The sequence below is a fragment of the Pinus tabuliformis genome, chromosome 3_2, assembly GCF_031772625.1.
Source record: "Pinus tabuliformis cultivar Carrire ecotype Pingquan chromosome 3_2, CPIR1, whole genome shotgun sequence".
NCBI lineage: Eukaryota > Viridiplantae > Streptophyta > Pinopsida > Pinales > Pinaceae > Pinus > Pinus tabuliformis.
Window position 1 is genome coordinate 845,283,567 of NC_142302.1, and position 18,482 is coordinate 845,302,048.

Here is an 18,482-nt window from a genome sequence, read left to right on the forward strand (position 1 = left end):
ACAACATGGGCCCCACTGGTGCTGTCTCTGTAAGCAGACAAACGAGTCAACTTCTCATGTTTTTTTAGAATGCACAGTAACTTGTAATATGTGGAAACTGATTCTACAACATATCAATCCTTTGGCTACATGGGCTGGGAATACTTGCTTCCTGGCAAGTCTGGTATCACACTTCCACATCCCCAAATATTCAGACCCTTCCACTTCTAAACTGTTGGACAATTTGAACTGCTAGGAATCACAACATTTTTTAAGATTTGGTACCAAATTGGGATGTCCTGGCAAAAAAAGTCATTGTTGATTACGTTCTCATCTTGGATGATCCTCCTCCCAGTAATCGGCGCAACCCTTCTCATCTACAAATAAATTACAACAAACCATGGGATTTTTTGATGGAGCTACCCAAGAGCAAGGTTGTGGCGGGAGGGGGGGGCTATTCTTCACCTATCTCATCATCATTCATTCAACATGCTGATTGGACTCCACAGATGCACAAACAACTTAGCCAAGCTCCTTGCCACAAAACACACCATTCAATTCGCTTTGGAGAAAAATTGCACAGAATTGCAACTTTATGGGGACTCTAAAATAATATGTGATTGGCTGAACAAAAAAACTAGATGCTCTACATATACATTATTGCACATCTTGGATGAGACTTTGTGATTGATCACATATTTTGGTACTTTCACTTACACACATATTTACAGGGAGAAGAACAGAGTTGCCGACAGCTTATCCAAAGAGGCTACGATCGGGGAGCCGGGCATCTGGATGATCAGAGAACATGATGGAGATGCTTTCTACCAATATTATCATAGGCCTTTTATGAATCTGGTTTAGCTCATGTCATGTTTCTCGTATATGTATCTCTTTATTTTTATTAGGCATAAACCTTTTTTGATTATATATACTGTCTTGGTATATGTTTTACAATTTCTTAATATGACACACAGTTATGTATTTTATTGTTGCCCCCTGCATGGATCAAAGGCAACATTTCTGTTATACATGATTTTGATCATGCATTGCATATGCATCAGCATCTACAACATGTAATTTCCTCTTTTATAAATGAAATTATGATTTTTCCTGATGGGAAAAAAAAATTGAAAGAAGGACATTAATAAATAATTAATTCAGACCGCTGTCTGGTCAATTGGTGTGGCACAGTATTATTAATGCATGTGGCCTTGGATGTCCCTCTTGGACTTCCTCAGATATATTTCCATCTATGGGTTTTCTCTCATCCATGAGACAAGTGTTGGATGTGGTTTCATTGTCCTAATTTGCACAAAAATCTTCAATTCAAGGGGATGCACCAATACAACTTTCTTTAGGAGATCCATAGAGGAGTAGCCCAATTCTTCGTGTTGTAGTTCCTTCAATGGTATCCTATCTCCCATGTCGTTCTTCATGAATTTAATCATATAAAATCCAAACCTTAACTTCTCCCTTAACTAACCCAGCCACCACTAGAATAGAAATCTCCTTGTGGAAACAAACATAAGATATTCTGAATGGATGTTGTCTCCTTAGTTTCGGTTGGTGGGTTTCCCTCCTATCCAAGTGATTGAATGTAATTTGATGTAATAACCATGATACTACACCTATAAAATATATGTGCTTCTCGAACACTCCAACAATTGTCATTGCTACTTGTAAATGACACTTTGAAGTCATTTGATTTGAGAAAATAAATGGTATTCAAGTTATCATAGACCATAAGGATATTCTAATAACCACCCAAATCAAAACCTTGAACTCAAGGAAATCCGCAAATGATTAAAATTCTTTTGTGGAGTTGTCATCTTTCCTCAAAATCGTAATCTCATGGTTGAAAGAGACTGCAATATATTCTCCACTCGCAAAAAACACAATAACTTTCACCCATCCTCGACATAGTGTTCTGTACAAGTTGACTAGCCAGTAGTGAATTGTTTCATCTCTATGATTGGAATGCGAGCATCCCCTTTTTCATTTCATGAGCCACTCTAGGTTTTGATCCTCAAATTTATATTAACTGCTCGATCAGCTGAAAAATTTGATCGATCTGGCAATGTAGTGCAACCACGCAGAAGAAGAACCTTTTCAAGAGACCATTCCACCAAAGTAGTGACTGGTGAAGTAGTTCACGACTTACGAAAGGTTGCATAGTCACATTTTCACAAAGTCGCATTACTTGGATGCTCTCTTGAGGCATAATAATGTAATATCAAGACCTATGGTGGGAGTGCAACTCACTGATGGTCGCATAGTCGTAGGGAAGGGTTGGTCGCATTTTCTGCAATCTCGCTTGAGGCATTGGAATGTGACCATTCGACTTGGCTAGAAGTGAGAGATGCTAGAGATCACTCAGCCATAGTGAAGTTGGTCACACTTCCAAATTATACTCTTAATATGCGACTTCGCAACTTACGAGCTTTCCAAAAGAATGTGACCCATTAGATCTTTGGTGTTGGTAGCTTCGCACTCGTTGGGGTACTTTTAGAAGGCTTGGAAAAGTTCTTCATTTACTACTATAATACAACATGCTTGCCCCTCACTTCCCCAAAAAATTTCCTTTAATGCTATCCTTTGAACTTACTACATGATAATACAAACACAAAAGAGAGATCACCAGAAAAATCTATACCTAGATTCGAATTTTAAAACAAAATCAACAACACACATGACTTCTAAGACCTTGACCGTTCATAGCCACAACATGGTTGAGCATATACTTCACAGAATCATCTCTGATTGAAAATTATCTTAAATATCAAGGTTTAGAATGTTGATTTTAGATGCAAATTTCTCAATAAGTTCCTTTCGTGGTTCCACCTAATTTCCCATTAATAAAGAGAAAACCTCATTTGCTTCTGCAACATCTTCCACTATTAGTTGTTTCAGCTTCCTTGTTGCTGGATCCAAGGTTGTCTCCCATAATTTTAAAGGCATCATCTCCCCTAATCCTTTGAAACGTTGAATGTTATATGATGCATTTGATGGAAAAGTCTTTTGCAATTCCTTTAAATCATCATCATCGAAGTAGTAATGAGCTTGCATACCCCTCTCAACCTTATATATTGGTGGAACTCCTACATATATGGAACCTTCCTCAAAATGGTTTTCTGATACCACACAAAGGTAATATAGCCTGAAATTGCCTATCTCATCCTTGTTTTGTGCTACCACCTATGGACTCTCCTTCAACTATAAAAATCTCAAATTCATGAGGATTTGAGGCAGAGCAGTCAGCCAACTTTCCAGGAAGTGTAGAGGACCTTAAAATTATTTTTTCTCCTTACCAATTATCTTTCCCTTTTCTATGCCATGGATGCCTTGTATGAAACTAAATACTTTGAGAGAATGGATTCTAGAACATGAGGATTTAATTCCAAATACTCTGTAAGATATTCCTAAATAGATTGGTTCAAAATCCTCCTCACCTCTAGATTTAGTAGCCTTGTTTTTGTTTGTAGCTCAAACTCTACGTCTTGAAACTTTAACTGAAACTACACATGTCAACCCTTCCCTCACATGCTCACCACTGAGGTTCTCATCCTCCTCCTTGATAAGATTTGACTTCCTTCCAAGGTTATTCATTGTTTTGGTCAATGCAGATTTCACACCATCCATATGAGAACCTCCATCACTTGTTCAGATACTGTTTTCATATCCCAACAAGGTGTCTGTATATGCATCAGAGCACCACTGAAGGGATAAGTCAACAATGACTCTATCTCTTTCCCTCTTAAAGGAAATCGGTTCATGAATAGGTGCCTTGTCACAATTTAGCCAACAGATGTATTCAACTAAGCCTCCAACATAGTGATATTCATTATAGGTTATATTTGTTGCATCTAAATTCTTCTCCGTCAAGGTTATCTTTATCTATGGGTTCAGAAATGCAAGCTCTCTAACATGTCCAACTACTATGTTATAGTCAAACTTTGTCATGGTTGTGAAGACTTCCTGATCTGGCCAAAACCTTACACATGTTCCCTGATGAAATTTGGATTCATCTAAAACGTCATGAGAGGTGAGTTCAGTCACTCACTTTCCACGCACAAAGGTTTGATCCCATTCCTTTCCATCACACCAAATTGTCACTTCCAATTTCTCAGACAAAGCATCCACTACAGGAACACCAACACCATGCAATCCTCCAGAAACATTATAGCCACTGCTTTCCCCACCGAACTTGCCTCCAGCATGCAACACCATCAAAACAGTCTCTAAAGAAGACTTCTGTGTAACATGATGTAAATCTGTGGGAATCCCTCGACCATTATCCGTGATGCTAACAGAGCCATCAAGGAAGAGAATAACATATATGCATGTTGCAAACCCAGCTTGGGCCTCATCTATGGCATTGTCTAAAACTTCATAAACCAAATGATGGAGACCACGAGATCTAGTGCTTCCAATGTACATCCCTGGCCGCTTTCGTACTGGGTCTAGACCTCCCAAAACCTGAATCTATCCAACATTATAAGACTTTGCAGCAGCTGGATCAGATGAAGGGTCTGTGGAAATAGTTGATGACATAAAAGCCTGTATGGTCGTAGAACATCTTGCAAGTGTGAAATTTGTAATCCTTCTGAAGGTGTGTGCTCTCTGGCATCAGAGCATCTTAGCAGTGTCATGTCAAGGGACTACTTATGCAACTGTAGCATAGTTCACTGTATCTCCATGGCATCTTCAACTGAATTCCTGAAAAGAAGATGAGATGAAAATAAGTTAGTTTGCAATAGTGATATTTTCGTGTGAAAACAAATGAGTAAATAAAATAATTCATTTGAGGAGCCTAAACAATAAATGATCCAAACTAAGATGTTATAAATTATATTGGTTGATAAAAGCATGCTTAAGTTTGGAGGCCAACTCAACATTCAAGTGCTTTCATGGATCTATCAATTGTAGTTGATTTTGATATTACATAATGCCCAAGGGGATGATGCACTCATAGAGCAAGTTCCTTGAAACATTTATGACAGTTGGACTATTCATTACCACGATCTAGGGCTTCGAATATACATGGGAACAAGAGCCTTGTTATAAATCCTAATGCACATGCTGAGATGAGGAACCAATCATGAACCTAGGGTCATATGACATGCAATAATTTCTTCCATGATGCTTGACAATGTCGATGGCAATGCACTTTCGTAGGGATGCAAATTAGGTTAAAAGCGGCGGGGGGTCACTTTTTTTTTTTTCTTTTCTTTTTTTTCTTTTCTGAATTTAGGGTTTCTCCCAAACGTTAATATTTTCAATCATAAGGAAATCAAAATTGGATGGATGCTTGCCCAAATATAGGTCATCTGTTGATCATGATGCATATCATGAGTTTCAAAATCATGGGAGACTCTTAATCGCGTCAATGGAGATATTGACCTTCAAAACCCTAAGACAATCCTAAGGCCTATGTTTGAGGTAAAACATGATGTGCGGATGCAATGTATGAAGTGTGAGTGGGCGCACCAAAGGGGTTGGATAGGCAAGGTCGAGGGGAGAGTAACTAGATGAAGGCCTTATCGAAACCCTAGTAGCTTAGGGTGAGTGGTGGGGTGCCCAAAGTTTTGAATATGCCCAAAAATTTGGGTGGTGTTGGAGAGGCTACAACACCTACTAACCTTTTGAAATGTCAATTATATGGAATATGACTACTATGGCAACTTCTCACAGATAGGAATGAGAACTTCCACCATGAATCAATAGGTAGTTTTCCGTCATTCCTCATTTAATATTATTTCAAATAAGTTATAGGGTTAACTTCACTCTGTTAAGGGTTTTCCACTCGATCCTGAAGATTTTGTTCTATGGGATTTTTTTGAGTAAGTCATTTTTAGCTAGGTAAACATAATGTCTTCACCTTTCTAGTTTAAATTTACAATTGGCTCATTGTAGTCATAACCCCAAAGGTTTTGTTGGCCACTCGAAAATATTTTGGGCCACCATAAAGGTGTAGAATTCATTATCCTATCGCTTCATTGTACATATTTTTTGTAGGGTTCAAGTTCGAAGACAGTTTTTGTGTCTTTATACATTTTATTGTGGTGTCTTGTTTTATACACATTGTCACTTCTCTTAGGGATTCTAAGTTTTTTTTCATATGACCATTACCTAGCATTACAAGGGATTAATTTTTCTTTTCATAACCCTCTAAGGTTATACCTCAATTTTCGAATTTAGAAAAGAGGAACCATTAATTTCATTTTTATTATAATAAATGGCATCTATTCTCTTTTTTTCTCTCCCATAAAATCTTTTCCTACCTTTGCTCATATTTGAGCATAGTATATAAAATAATTTACATTTTTATTTTATATGGGATTCTATTTTATTCATTCAATAAAGTCATTACTTTTTTGCATATAATGGGGTTTTTTTTCTCTCCTATAGATTCTAGTCAGAAAGTGAAGGTTATCTTCTTCCATATAAGGTGAAGCATTTTCTTCTCTTGCAAAAAGTTTCTATTTTCTTTATTATTGGTAACACCAACTTTGATGATGCACAATTTTTCATTAAATCATTGTTTGTAAATTATTATAGGTACCCCTTATCTTATTTGTTCTCAATATGATGGTGTCTATGGATAACACAAAATTTCTGTTTTCAATGACATACTATTAGTTTTCCTTCTCAAGTTGGCAGTGTGCTATCCACCCACTTCTCTTCGAGGCTGCCTTTAGCAACATAGATATATTCTTTAATAGAGACAAATTTTGTTGTCATAATACATTCTAGTTTTTATTTTTTTCATATCAATTTTGTTTTGACAATATTTGCAGATATTAACTAAATACAATTTCTATATTTTTCTCTCCAAGAAGGTTCCTTACATAAGATCCATTCTCAGTAATACTTGTGTTAATGTTTTGACATAAATTTAACTTCTATTAAAAATTGTTCAATGGAAAGAACCAAGAAATTTATTTTGATATTTACAATGTAATTTATAAAGTTAATTCAAAACTCATATATGTTTTATTGTCTCCTTATTTTCCAATCATATTATCTTCTACTACTTGCACTGGTGCATTTAAAACTTAATCCTTTTTTAATCTAGTATTAAAATATTGTTTTGAGAGTGGTACTCGTTTAAGAACATGCATGCTCTATGATATTCAATAATTATTTATACATTCTATTCATAATCTCTTTTCACAGTTGTTCCTGAATTCTGAGTACTAGCTATCTACTCATTCATATGTTCTTAGATAAAGAATCATAAAAAATTATATAGGAAATTAATATTATTTAAGTGCATTGTTCGTACCTATTAGATTTTGTTACATTCTTCATGTTTATATTATTTCCAATGTGTGTATATATATATATATATATATAATCTTATATTGAATAATTTTGGCTTAAAATCCTTGTTCTTTAGCACATGATTTCATCACTAAAATAATTATTTCTCAAATAACTTTTATCTCTAGTTTTCCATTTACCAAGAAGTAAAGGACTATAATTTTTTTAAGAAAACTAGTCATTATGTAAAAACTTCTTTTCCGGTATTCATAGAAATGTATGGAAAATAAACTCAATAACTCTCATACTAAACAAACAGACATCCTTTTCTTTTCATTCAGAAGATTTCAACTTCATACCACAAACATAACTACTCTTATCTTTTGAATAATAAAATTTAGTCAGAGATATTACCGACTTGAAGTATTTTATGGAAATAGAATGGCTAGTAACTCGACACCTCCCAACCTGGACAAACCAGATACAGTTTGTACCCCTGAGCAAACATGGCTCACAACTTTTATGTCTATTATCCCTCTTCTCTTTAGTTTTTGTTATCATTTTTTCTCAAAATAATCAAATCCAAAATAAGATAATTATAAGATATTATCCATCTACCACCTCTTTGGGTGGTTATTAACTTCCTCCACCTCACCAATAGGTGGAAGGTAGTTAACTAATCATTTATGAGCCTTTATTTCCCACTTTTGAAGAAAACCTTTTGTCTTGTAGGAAACATGTAAATGCTCATTTAGTAATTTCTAGAATAAAATCTATTCACCCAAATTAGATGCATAGGTCTTTTGATGTATAATAATAAATTTTCAAAAAAATATATTTCCATCCTTTTTCCTCTTTCATCCATTTGTCCCTAGCCATTAATTTTCATAAAATAACATAAAAGCAACTTTACAATAGTATCTATACATCAACCATTATCAGTAAGATTATTGATAATAAATTATTTTATTTTATTTTTCTAATATAGCATACTAACTTCAAAAAGAAGATTATGTAGATGTGATTATTCTAAAGTTTTTAAGATAAGGATTATCACATCCTTGCCTGCTTAAATTTGACATCGTCCCAATGTCTCAAACTTTTGGAATCATTTCAAAATTAACCATAGAAGGATAAGATTCCTTAAAATCATATTATAATTCCCAATTTTCTTCTTCTGGAGTGAAATGTTTCCATTGAACCTTTAGTTGTGCCACTTCTATATTCCAAAGGGTAACCACTCTACAGTCTAGAATATGCAGTGGTTCTACTAGGAACTCTCCCTCTGGTTCCACCTGTACAACATGCCAATCAATTACATGAGAAGGATCATGTACATATTTCTTTAATAATGAAACATGAAATACATTATGAATCTTAATGTTGGATAGTAGGGCTAGTTGGTAAGAAACATGCCCAACTTTGGCTAGCACTTCAAAGGGTCCACAATATCTAGGAGATAAATTAGTATAGATTCTAAGTCTAAGTGTAATTTCTTGGGTTTGAACTTTAGGTATACATGATCTCCCACATTGAATTATTTCTAAGTTCTCTTCAAACATGCATAACATTTCTAATGGTCTTGGGCTATTTTTTTTTTTTTTTAATTTTCTTGACTACCTCTTCCATTTCCTTTAGCATGTTAGGTCCTAGTATGATTTTTCCCTCAATGTGAACCCAACTTAGTGGTACCTTGAATTTCCTCCCATACATAACTTTGAATGGGATAATTTTCAAAGAAGTCTAATATCCAATGTTGTAGGAAAATTATTTTAGATGTAGGTAATATTCCCATTTGGTTTGTTTGTATTTCAGATACATTCTTAACATGTATTCTGAAATATGATTGGTCCTTTCTGTTTGACCATCAGTTTGTGGATGATAGGATGTGCTAAATTTCATCTTAGTTCCCATGTTTTCAAACAAGCCCTTCCAAAATTTGGAGGTAAACTTGGCATCTCTGTCAGAAATTGCAATCTTAGGTACCCCATGTAGTCTGAAAATTTACCTCATAAATATTTCTATAATTTTATAACATTAAAGGTTGATTTAACTGTAATAAAATCCGTTGATTTTTTTACGTTTTCAACTACAACCATGATAGCATCATGTTGCTTTCTGCTTTTTGCTTTTTGGTAACACCGTAATAAAATCCATTGAAATAGTCTCCCATTTCCATTCAAGAATAGGTAATGGTTATAAGAAAATAGTAGGGTGTTGATGAAATGCCTTAACTTGTTGGCATTCAAGACACCTTGACACATATTCAGTTGTTTCATTCTTCATATTTGACTTGTAGAAATCTTTCTTCAATGTTGTAATAACTTTTTATAACCATGATGGCCAATTGTTGGGCTTTTATGAAGATGATCTAATACTAAATTTTTTATACTTACCTCATTTGGTATGTAAATTTTGCCCCAAAACAACAACATTTTTTGTTTTTAATTGAGAAATCAATTTCTTTCTCTCCCAATTTTTCAGTTTCTTGCAAATTTTCTTTAATTTTTACATATTCTGGATCAGAATTTGTAGTTATTTTGAGTTTTTTAGCGAAATCTATTTACCATTTAATTGTTGTTATTTTACTAGTTCAGTGAAGTTTTCTAATTAATGCATCAACTATCATCTTTTCTTTGCCTTTTATGTGTGAAACTCAAAAGTCATACTCAATTATAAATGTTATCCATCTTTCTTGTCTAGCATTTAGATTGGGCTAAACAAATAGATACTTAAGGCTCACATCATCTGTCTTTAGCAGAAGTTTCCTCCCTATTAGGTAATGTCTCCACATTTTAAATGCCTAAATTATTGCTGCTAGTGCTATGTCATGTGTAGCATAACTCGTTTCATGCTCTTTTTATTTTCTTGATTCATGGAAAATAACATGGCCATCTTTCATTAAAACTCCTCCCAATCCTTCTTTTCTTACATCTATGCACACTATTGTAGCTTGTTTTTCACTATGTTCAAAATTCAAATATATGTGTGTGTGTGTGTGTGTGTGAAAGCCAAAAAAATTATATATCATAAAATAAAAAAAGAAAGAATATTTAAAACATGTTTAAGGTCATTTCTCGAATAAATAATGTGGGACTGAGAGTGATGTAGGATTAAAGTTCATTCAATACAGAGCGGCGGGGCCCAATGCAGAAATAAATTAACTATCATGCAATTTGGGAGCATGCTATTTCTAATGGCATTGGATCTTCCCCAAAGGAGAAACCTCACAACACAAAATGTGCAATGGTTATGTACTTGAGTGCCCTCATAGAAGATTCGGTGGATAAACCACCTATGTCCGATCAACGGTTGCGATCGACTGCAATATCATTAGTCGATGGGACCACTTACCACCACTGGTGCCCCTGTGTACGATAAGAGGATTTTGTCAGAGTCTACATCAAGCTAGCACATTCAACAACATGTGAATGAGATTATTACATTGAATCATCTACCATATCACTCCTCCATGTCACCCGACACCTCATCTCATATATTCATGTCATCATCATTACATCCTCACCTCCATGTCAGAAATAAGACATCATGTCTTACATCTATCACTTCATCATTTAACCCTGTTTTTCCCCATTTTTTCCTCGTTTACCCATAAAACCCCGTTGTTATGCTCATAATTATTTATTTTTTCTTTGTTCTAGAGTGTACCAAAGTACACTTGCGTCTGCCAGCTTGCCAATTTTAAGTCCAACGTCAACTTAGAATTTCCAGGTATTTATCCACCATGTACACTTGCTCAACTATTCAAAAATGTTGAAGAAAACATCTATGGTGGGTTCTACAACCCACATTCCTCTTATGGACACAGAAAGGAAAGTTTTTACCTTGTTTGCACTCTAAACCTTATGGAGTTGCGTGAAAACATCTTAGTTGGTAGATCAAATTCCATCGTATATTCTAGAGTTGTAAAATCAGGATTATTCTCTACAATTGTCCCTCAGACATACTTTTTCCCAGAATTCATTACTTGGTTGACTTCTTATCTTTATCCTCAGAAATGTTTTGTGATGAATTCATTGGGGGAAATATCTTCCAATTCTCTACCTTGTTAATTTAGCAGGCCCTTGATTTTCCACACTTTGAGCATTATACCTCTTTTTCTAAAGAAACCCTGATGTCTAGTTTTCAAAACTTGTCTGGAGGGGATTATGCCAGCTTATCCTTCCATATTATGCCACTTGGATACATTTTATCTCTAGATCCACCTTTGTTTCCTCTAGATAGTTTTTTTGAAGTTGTTAAACCAATTTTACAACTAATTTTCAAGGTTTTGGGGAAAGAAAACACCTTTATTGTGGATCATGCAATCATAGGAATGTTTAATTTGTTCGTGCAACCTAATGTAATTCTTGATATACCAAATTTTTGGGAGGCATTAGTGAATTCACAATTGTCAAACCTAAAGCTTATAGGTTGTTTCAGATTCCCATCTATGTTGGTCTACATGTTCCTCTATGTCCATGTAGAGAAATTTATGCATTTAGGCCTTAACATAATGGATCCTCATAAAAGAAAATAGTTAGTGATAAGTTGGACTAAAACTATAAGAAGTCATCCTATCTATGAGCGTTTTTCATATTTCGTTGCCTCCTTTATGTCAGTTGTCTATTCCATTATAAACAATTATGTTTCACCATGCCTCTTGCCTAAAGCCTAGTCCTTTTTACAGCTCAGTAAGGATGTCAAAGTGGGTGATTGGTTTCTATTTGAATATTACATTGAAATTAGAATATATGGACCAGAAGTTTCCCCTTGGAACTCCCATCTTTTGTAACAATTAGATTATTTTCACTGGAGTTGATTAGGTAGAGTTTGAATGTATATCAAGTTCATTTCGTGCCTACAAAGAAGGGATATTTTTTCAAGTTTCCCAAAACTGTTGGGCCTTTCATTGTTAATAACATACAGGCTATGGAGGAAGTGGAAAAAATGCTTCAAGACATGCACTTTCAGCAAGGAGATAAATGGTCCTATGACCCTCATCAAGTTGTTTCAAAAAGAAGAGTGGAGAATTCCTATGCTCCATATATACATGAATCAATACCTGAAATAGAAAAAATGGCTAATGGGGGCCGATCTCAAGCATAGAAAAGGGTGGAATTTGAAACTCCTCACCTTGTAGAGAAAGGATTTAAGAGAGGATTTGAAGATATCATTGACTTTTATGATGAGACTAGCCAAAGTTCCATGAAATAAAAATTACATGGAAAGGAAAAGGAATATGAGCCTTTGGTTAAAAATTCCTCTTATGCAATTGGTTTTCAATTATAGTCGGGATAAGTAAGATGCACTCCTTCCTCTCCTATTCTTGAAGAACTTGAACATATCTCCATTACTATTTTGAAGGCGCCATATGAACAGATTGAAGAAAAGAATAAGAATGTTAGGGAGAATGTTGCTTCTCATCTCAAAGCCCAATCAATGTCAGAGTACCATACCAAGTTACTATCAACCATGGATTTAGAAAGGAATTAGCTCAAACTTTCTTTTTCTCATCCTTCTTCTTTAATAGTTTCCTCTGCATTAGGATTACAAATTGTAAACTTAACTGTGGATGCAAGAGATATTCCATTGTCTGAAAAAATCAATCTGCATAGGAAATCTAGGGAACTTATTTATAGTGATCTAAGCAAGACACCGTTAGCAGCAAGTAAAGTAGAAGTTTTACTGGGAAATGTAATAAATCAGCTGAAGTGGGAAAAGGCCAATTCTAGATTTTTGCATATCTAGAATGAGGAACTAAAGAAATTAATTTTCAAGCTTAAGGTAAACACTGAAGGTAAATTTGTTATTCAAAATGTTTTGTAGGGGGGAGAATTAGAGATTGAAGTATTGAGGAAGAAATTGAAGTTGTTTGTAGTTGAACATGTTATGGCCCCAGGGGTGGCTCAAGTTGAGAAATAAAAGGAGCTCATAACCCAAGAATTACTTGAAAGAAATAAGTAACTGGTTACTTTAAAAGAATTTAATGCAAACTTGCAGCAAAAAATAAATACTCATGTGTGCACAATTATAGTGCAAACATATTCTAAAGATCCTACTGATTAACTTACTAGGGTCATGAACGAATTAAAAATTTTAGAAGATGAAATGAAGAAGATACATAAGATTCTAGATAACACAAAGGAGCATCTAATGATTAAAGAGAGACATCTGAATATGGCAAAGGCAAGTGCATCAGAGCATCATAAAAACTATCATTCAACATGTGATGAAATCAAAGAACTGAAGGAGAAATTCAAAGGCAATATGTCTCTTATATAGGCGAAAGAGATTTTTTAGAAAGATATTATATAGAAGGTGAAGGAAATATGGGATTATATGTTGATTATGGCAGAGGAGAAAATCATTGTAAGGGATTTAGAAATTATTATTGTTTCTAGTAAAGAGAAATATTATAGAAGTGCCCACCTAGCAAAAAGAATGATTGATTTCCTCAATTCTAAATCAACTCAAGAATTGAGAGCTATGGAGGTTGAAGAAAAAACAACTCTTGTTGTAGAAATAAACAAAATGGTACAAAAAAAACCTTTATAGAAAAAACACAGAGGCAAAATTTGGGGAAATCAAGGAGTATTTTTTAAGTTTAATACATATTTTGACATAAGGATGAGAGTTGTATTTCCCTCATGCTAGAATAAGGAGGGTAATTTGTTGCCATGGGAGACATATGAGACACTATTGGTTGAGGCAAAAAGTAAGATTGACTCATCTCATGAGAAAATAGCAATACTGAAAGGTTCTACTATTGTGAATTATTTACGCAGGGGTTTCCAAAAACTGTGGTTGGTTAAAACCCTCTTCACATAGAAACCAACCTATAGTAGAATCACAAATTTCAGGATGGCTCATGTTAGGTTTATCAAATTCCAAAGCTCAAATTCGTCAATATAGAGGAAATGTAGAGCATTGATGTCACCAACTGAAGTAGTTGAACCTCGGTCTTCTACAAGCAAGCCTACACAGGCATCACAAGTCATCGAGTGAAAATAAATCACATGTTTTATTTAATAAAATATTTCAAGGAGACATTGCATTTTGTAATTTTAAAGTAAAGTATGTTAAGATTTAAGGTTCAATTCCTCACAAGGATAGAATAAGTCTTAGAGTAGTTCTCAAAAGTAGTTTAAAAAGTTCATGGAAATTAACAATTTTTATAACTATCATCTTTGTAATGATTCCTATAGAAAGGAATCGAGGAACCATGTTTTGAATTTCGAATTTTGTCTTCAGAGAGGAAAAAACCTCCTGTGTAATGTGTTTATCTTTTCTTGGAGATTAAATAAAGATTTTCTAGACTATTCCAAGTTTCCCATTGGATATGACATGTGTTCTTTATATTGTAAGTCATTTATTGTTTCTTCTTCTCTTGGAAAAGGTTAATGAAGCTAATGGTTATTTACTATAAAATAGTTTACTTAATCCATAGTACCTATAAATTTTAATAAAATTACTTGAAAATGTGCTCCATTTTTCCATCTATTTAGTTTCTGAGTCTTTCATTTATATTTCTAAGGTTTAAAATAAAATATTTTGTAGTGGTATCCTTCTGTTTTTAACCTTCAACTATTTCTTTCTATCACCCTGCCATAGCTTTTAACTCATTTTCATAGTCAGTAAGGCTGTCTTGAAATATAGTTCTATCCCAAGAAGTTTCCTTTACATTACCTGTGAAATTTATCTCTGGATAATCATAATGGGAAAATAAATAGTACTTATTATCCTTCTGTACAAATGTTCTAGGGACTGACCTCTACTCAGCCAAAGGTGGTCATTAGGGTTACAACATCTTTTGGGGTCATTGTCGGGGAACAAAGAACAAAGTTATTTTTCCTTGGGTTTGTTTCTTAAAACCATTTCTTTGTTTGGTGACCAGAGAAAGTGTGTTGGCTGAGTCTTCTCACCAAGTAAGATTAAAAATAGTAGTCATTAATCCCAAAAGACCCCACATGAGGTCAGACACCTCACAGCGAAAAGCCCCAGTTGTTTTTATCCATCAACCTCAGCCAAGCCATATCCACCCAAGATTGCTAAAAGTCACTAAGGTCTCAATTTGAATTCTTGTCTTATGAGAAAAACTAGCCATCTCTGTTGAGAAAATACAACCATCTTAAAGCTTTGGCTTGAGTTCTAAGTAAATTCCTATCACTACCATGCCTTATTCCATCCTTATTCACCTTTTCCAAGCTCCACCCCACATTCTAGATCACTCCCTAAGATTTCGGCCTATTCCTATAGTAAAATAGGGGATCCTGTAGGTGAACTAGTACTTCCTATAGGAAAACCTATAGTGGTCTGTTTTGAGCCCGAATGGAGAAAATTCATCACTAAAAGCTTGGATTAGGTCCCTACTTTCCCTACAAGTCATCTGGACCATTGTCCTCCTTTTCCTCCACACCTGTCTCCCCTGCCAAAGAACCAAGCAAGATTAGAATTTGCATTTTTCATGAAAAAAGATAAAAAGAAAAAGAGTTCTATTACATTTGTTCTTGCACACAATAGTTAGCACTCTTTAGATCAAATTTCATGCTTAGACTAGTTAAAACCTCACATGTGTTAAAATAGGGTTCTTCTGCAAGCAAAGTAGATTAGTAAGTAGAGTAAGAATTTCATGTTGGTTTTCAAGCATTTCTTTCAGTCTTTCCTTCATGCAAAATACAACATTTGTTTTCTTCTAATTAGGGTAAATATCCCTTCTCCAAATTGGTAATCAACCTTCTTCTAGTCAATAGAAGGTTGGTTTGAGCAACCCTAGTGGTTTATCACCCCAACTCAGTAGTGAAAAAGAGTAGGCCAATTACATGTATTTGTGTATACATCACTGTCACCTCCAATTTTTACGAACCCCAGGTTGATGAAGTAAAGTCGGTAGCCCCAGGAGTTGTATCATCCTTGCTGCAATATTGGTTCACATCACTTTTTGGTGCCATTGCCAGGGAGGTGTCTAAGTAGATGTGATTTTTTCTTTCTTCTTTACTTTTATTATCTCTTTCATTCTGTAATTAGTTCCATTCAATAATTAGTTGCAATTCAGTTTTGTTTCCTTTCAATTCTGCAAGTAGTTTAAAACTCAAAAAAGAAAAAAAACTCCTTTAATGCCTCATAGGAATAGGGATAATCTAGGAAAATTTATACCAAATACCCTCACCACTTCAAATAGCCAACCTTTCCTCTTCTTCTGTGGCTGTGAATTAGAGGACCCCTTAGGCGAACAACCATAGATGTTTGAAGAACCTATAGCAGAAGAAGAAGAAACCATTCCAACTGACATAATGGCTGAAAATAGAAATGAAAGGGGAGATAGGGAACAAATTGAGGGTGTTTTTCCCATGAGAGAAACTACTTGGAATTCCAAGATGAAAAACATAAGGCCCTCTTTTCTTCCTCACTTCCATGGCCTGACCTCAGAAGATCCAGATACTTTTTTGTTCGAATTTGTTGTCATATTCAAAAATTATGATTACACCTCTGATGATCATAAGTTCAAATTATTCCCATCCACTCTCAAGGATGCATCCCTGCACTAGTTCATGGGTTTACTTGGGGATAGTATCACCACTTGGGCTTAGATACAACAAGTATAGGGACAACTGCAAGTCCAAAGATACCAAATGGGAAATTTTTAGAATGACCTTGTGACATGATGAGTCCTTAGAGGATTATGAGGAAAGATTCCAGCTTAGCTATAAAAGGTCCAGGTGCACACTTGATCCTGAGTCACTTAAGTTAGTCCTTCTCAGGGGGATCAGGGAAGACATTCTAGAAACCCTCAACCTGCTATCACGAGGGGACATCTACCAGTTACCCTATAATGATATCAAGACACTTTTCAAGAATTGGTCTAGGGCAGCTAGAAAGAAGGGTAGGGTTTTCCAAGAAGTGTCTAGTTCATCCTCTTCCAACACATCAATAAAAAGTGAAATTGGGAACATGTTGGAAGACTTTAAGAGTGAAATGTTGGAAACCCTTTTTCTACAAATAGACACTATGCAAATCAAACGGAAGCAAGAGGAAGCAGAGAAAGAATTAGCCATCTTCTGTCCTATATTCACAAGGAGGCACCCTAGGAATGAATGTCTATTGAACCTTATAGAAATCTGCTCGGTCTGTGAGGAAATTTACTCCACAAACAAGTTACCTTCTTTGCCTGGATTAAAATTTATGTATAGGGAACTGAAGGGGTGACTGAACAACTCTGCTACATCAATAAAAGGAGGCCTCATGGACCTCAACCATACCAGCAGGGCATGCAAGGGTCATCCTATTCATATTACAACCCTAATCAAAACACATACATTCCCCCTTAGTTCCCCCCAGCTCATCCTTCCTAGTCTACATCTTCTCCCTGGTCTTTTGCAACTCAATACCATTCCCAATTGGCCAACCAACCATTTCAACCATATAATCCTCCACAACCTTAGTGGAATGCACCACCCCAGGGGTGGAGGCAGCCATATGATCAAGCTCCAACTTTATTGCCTACCCATCCATCTCAAACACAACTCCTACACCTTGCTCCACCTAAACAACCTCATATTCCTGCCCAGCCAAACCCGAACCCGAACAATATATAGGCATAACAAGTTTACAGTGGAGAAGCATCCTACTCTGCCTATGTCATGGAAATTCATGAAATTAACCTTAGATCTAGGAGAGTGCTCCCGGATAACCACCCTCCATCTCCACCTAGGGAGAGTGAGGAGGAAAGAGAGGAAAGTGTGCCTAGAATGAATCCACCCCCATTTCTTGAAAGGTTAACCCATCTAGCCCAGCACACCCCAGAAGAAAATGAACTTCTAGGTGAGTTGAAAAATCTATGTGTTAAAATTTTGCTTCTCAAACCTATCAAAGATGTCCCCATTTACAACAATATGATCAAAGAGAAGTGTTTCAAACATCCACGGAGGTGAGAAAGAGACACCCCTACCATTAATGTCATTAGATAGTTGTTCAACTTAATGTTGGGGCGGGTAATTTACCCGAAGTATTTAGATCCTGGGAACTCTGTAATAGATGTACACATTGATGGCACCATTGTCCCCCATACCTTGATTGATCTTGGGGTTGCCATCAATGTAATGACTAAGGACACTATGCTCAAGCTGAATCTCTAGGGATCATTAAGGAAGACCATGACAATCTTGTAGCTTGCAGACCGATCCACAATAGCCCCTGAGGGGATTGTTGAGGATGTGATGGTATCCATTGATTACTGG

At 35.4% G+C, this 18,482-nt stretch overlaps 1 pseudogene; it reads right to left on the bottom strand.

The window, feature by feature from the left end:
• Positions 1–3,100: 3,100 nt before the first annotated feature.
• LOC149183305 (DNA gyrase subunit B, chloroplastic/mitochondrial pseudogene) overlaps positions 3,101–18,482 on the bottom strand; it is a 38,870-nt pseudogene continuing 23,488 nt past the window's right edge.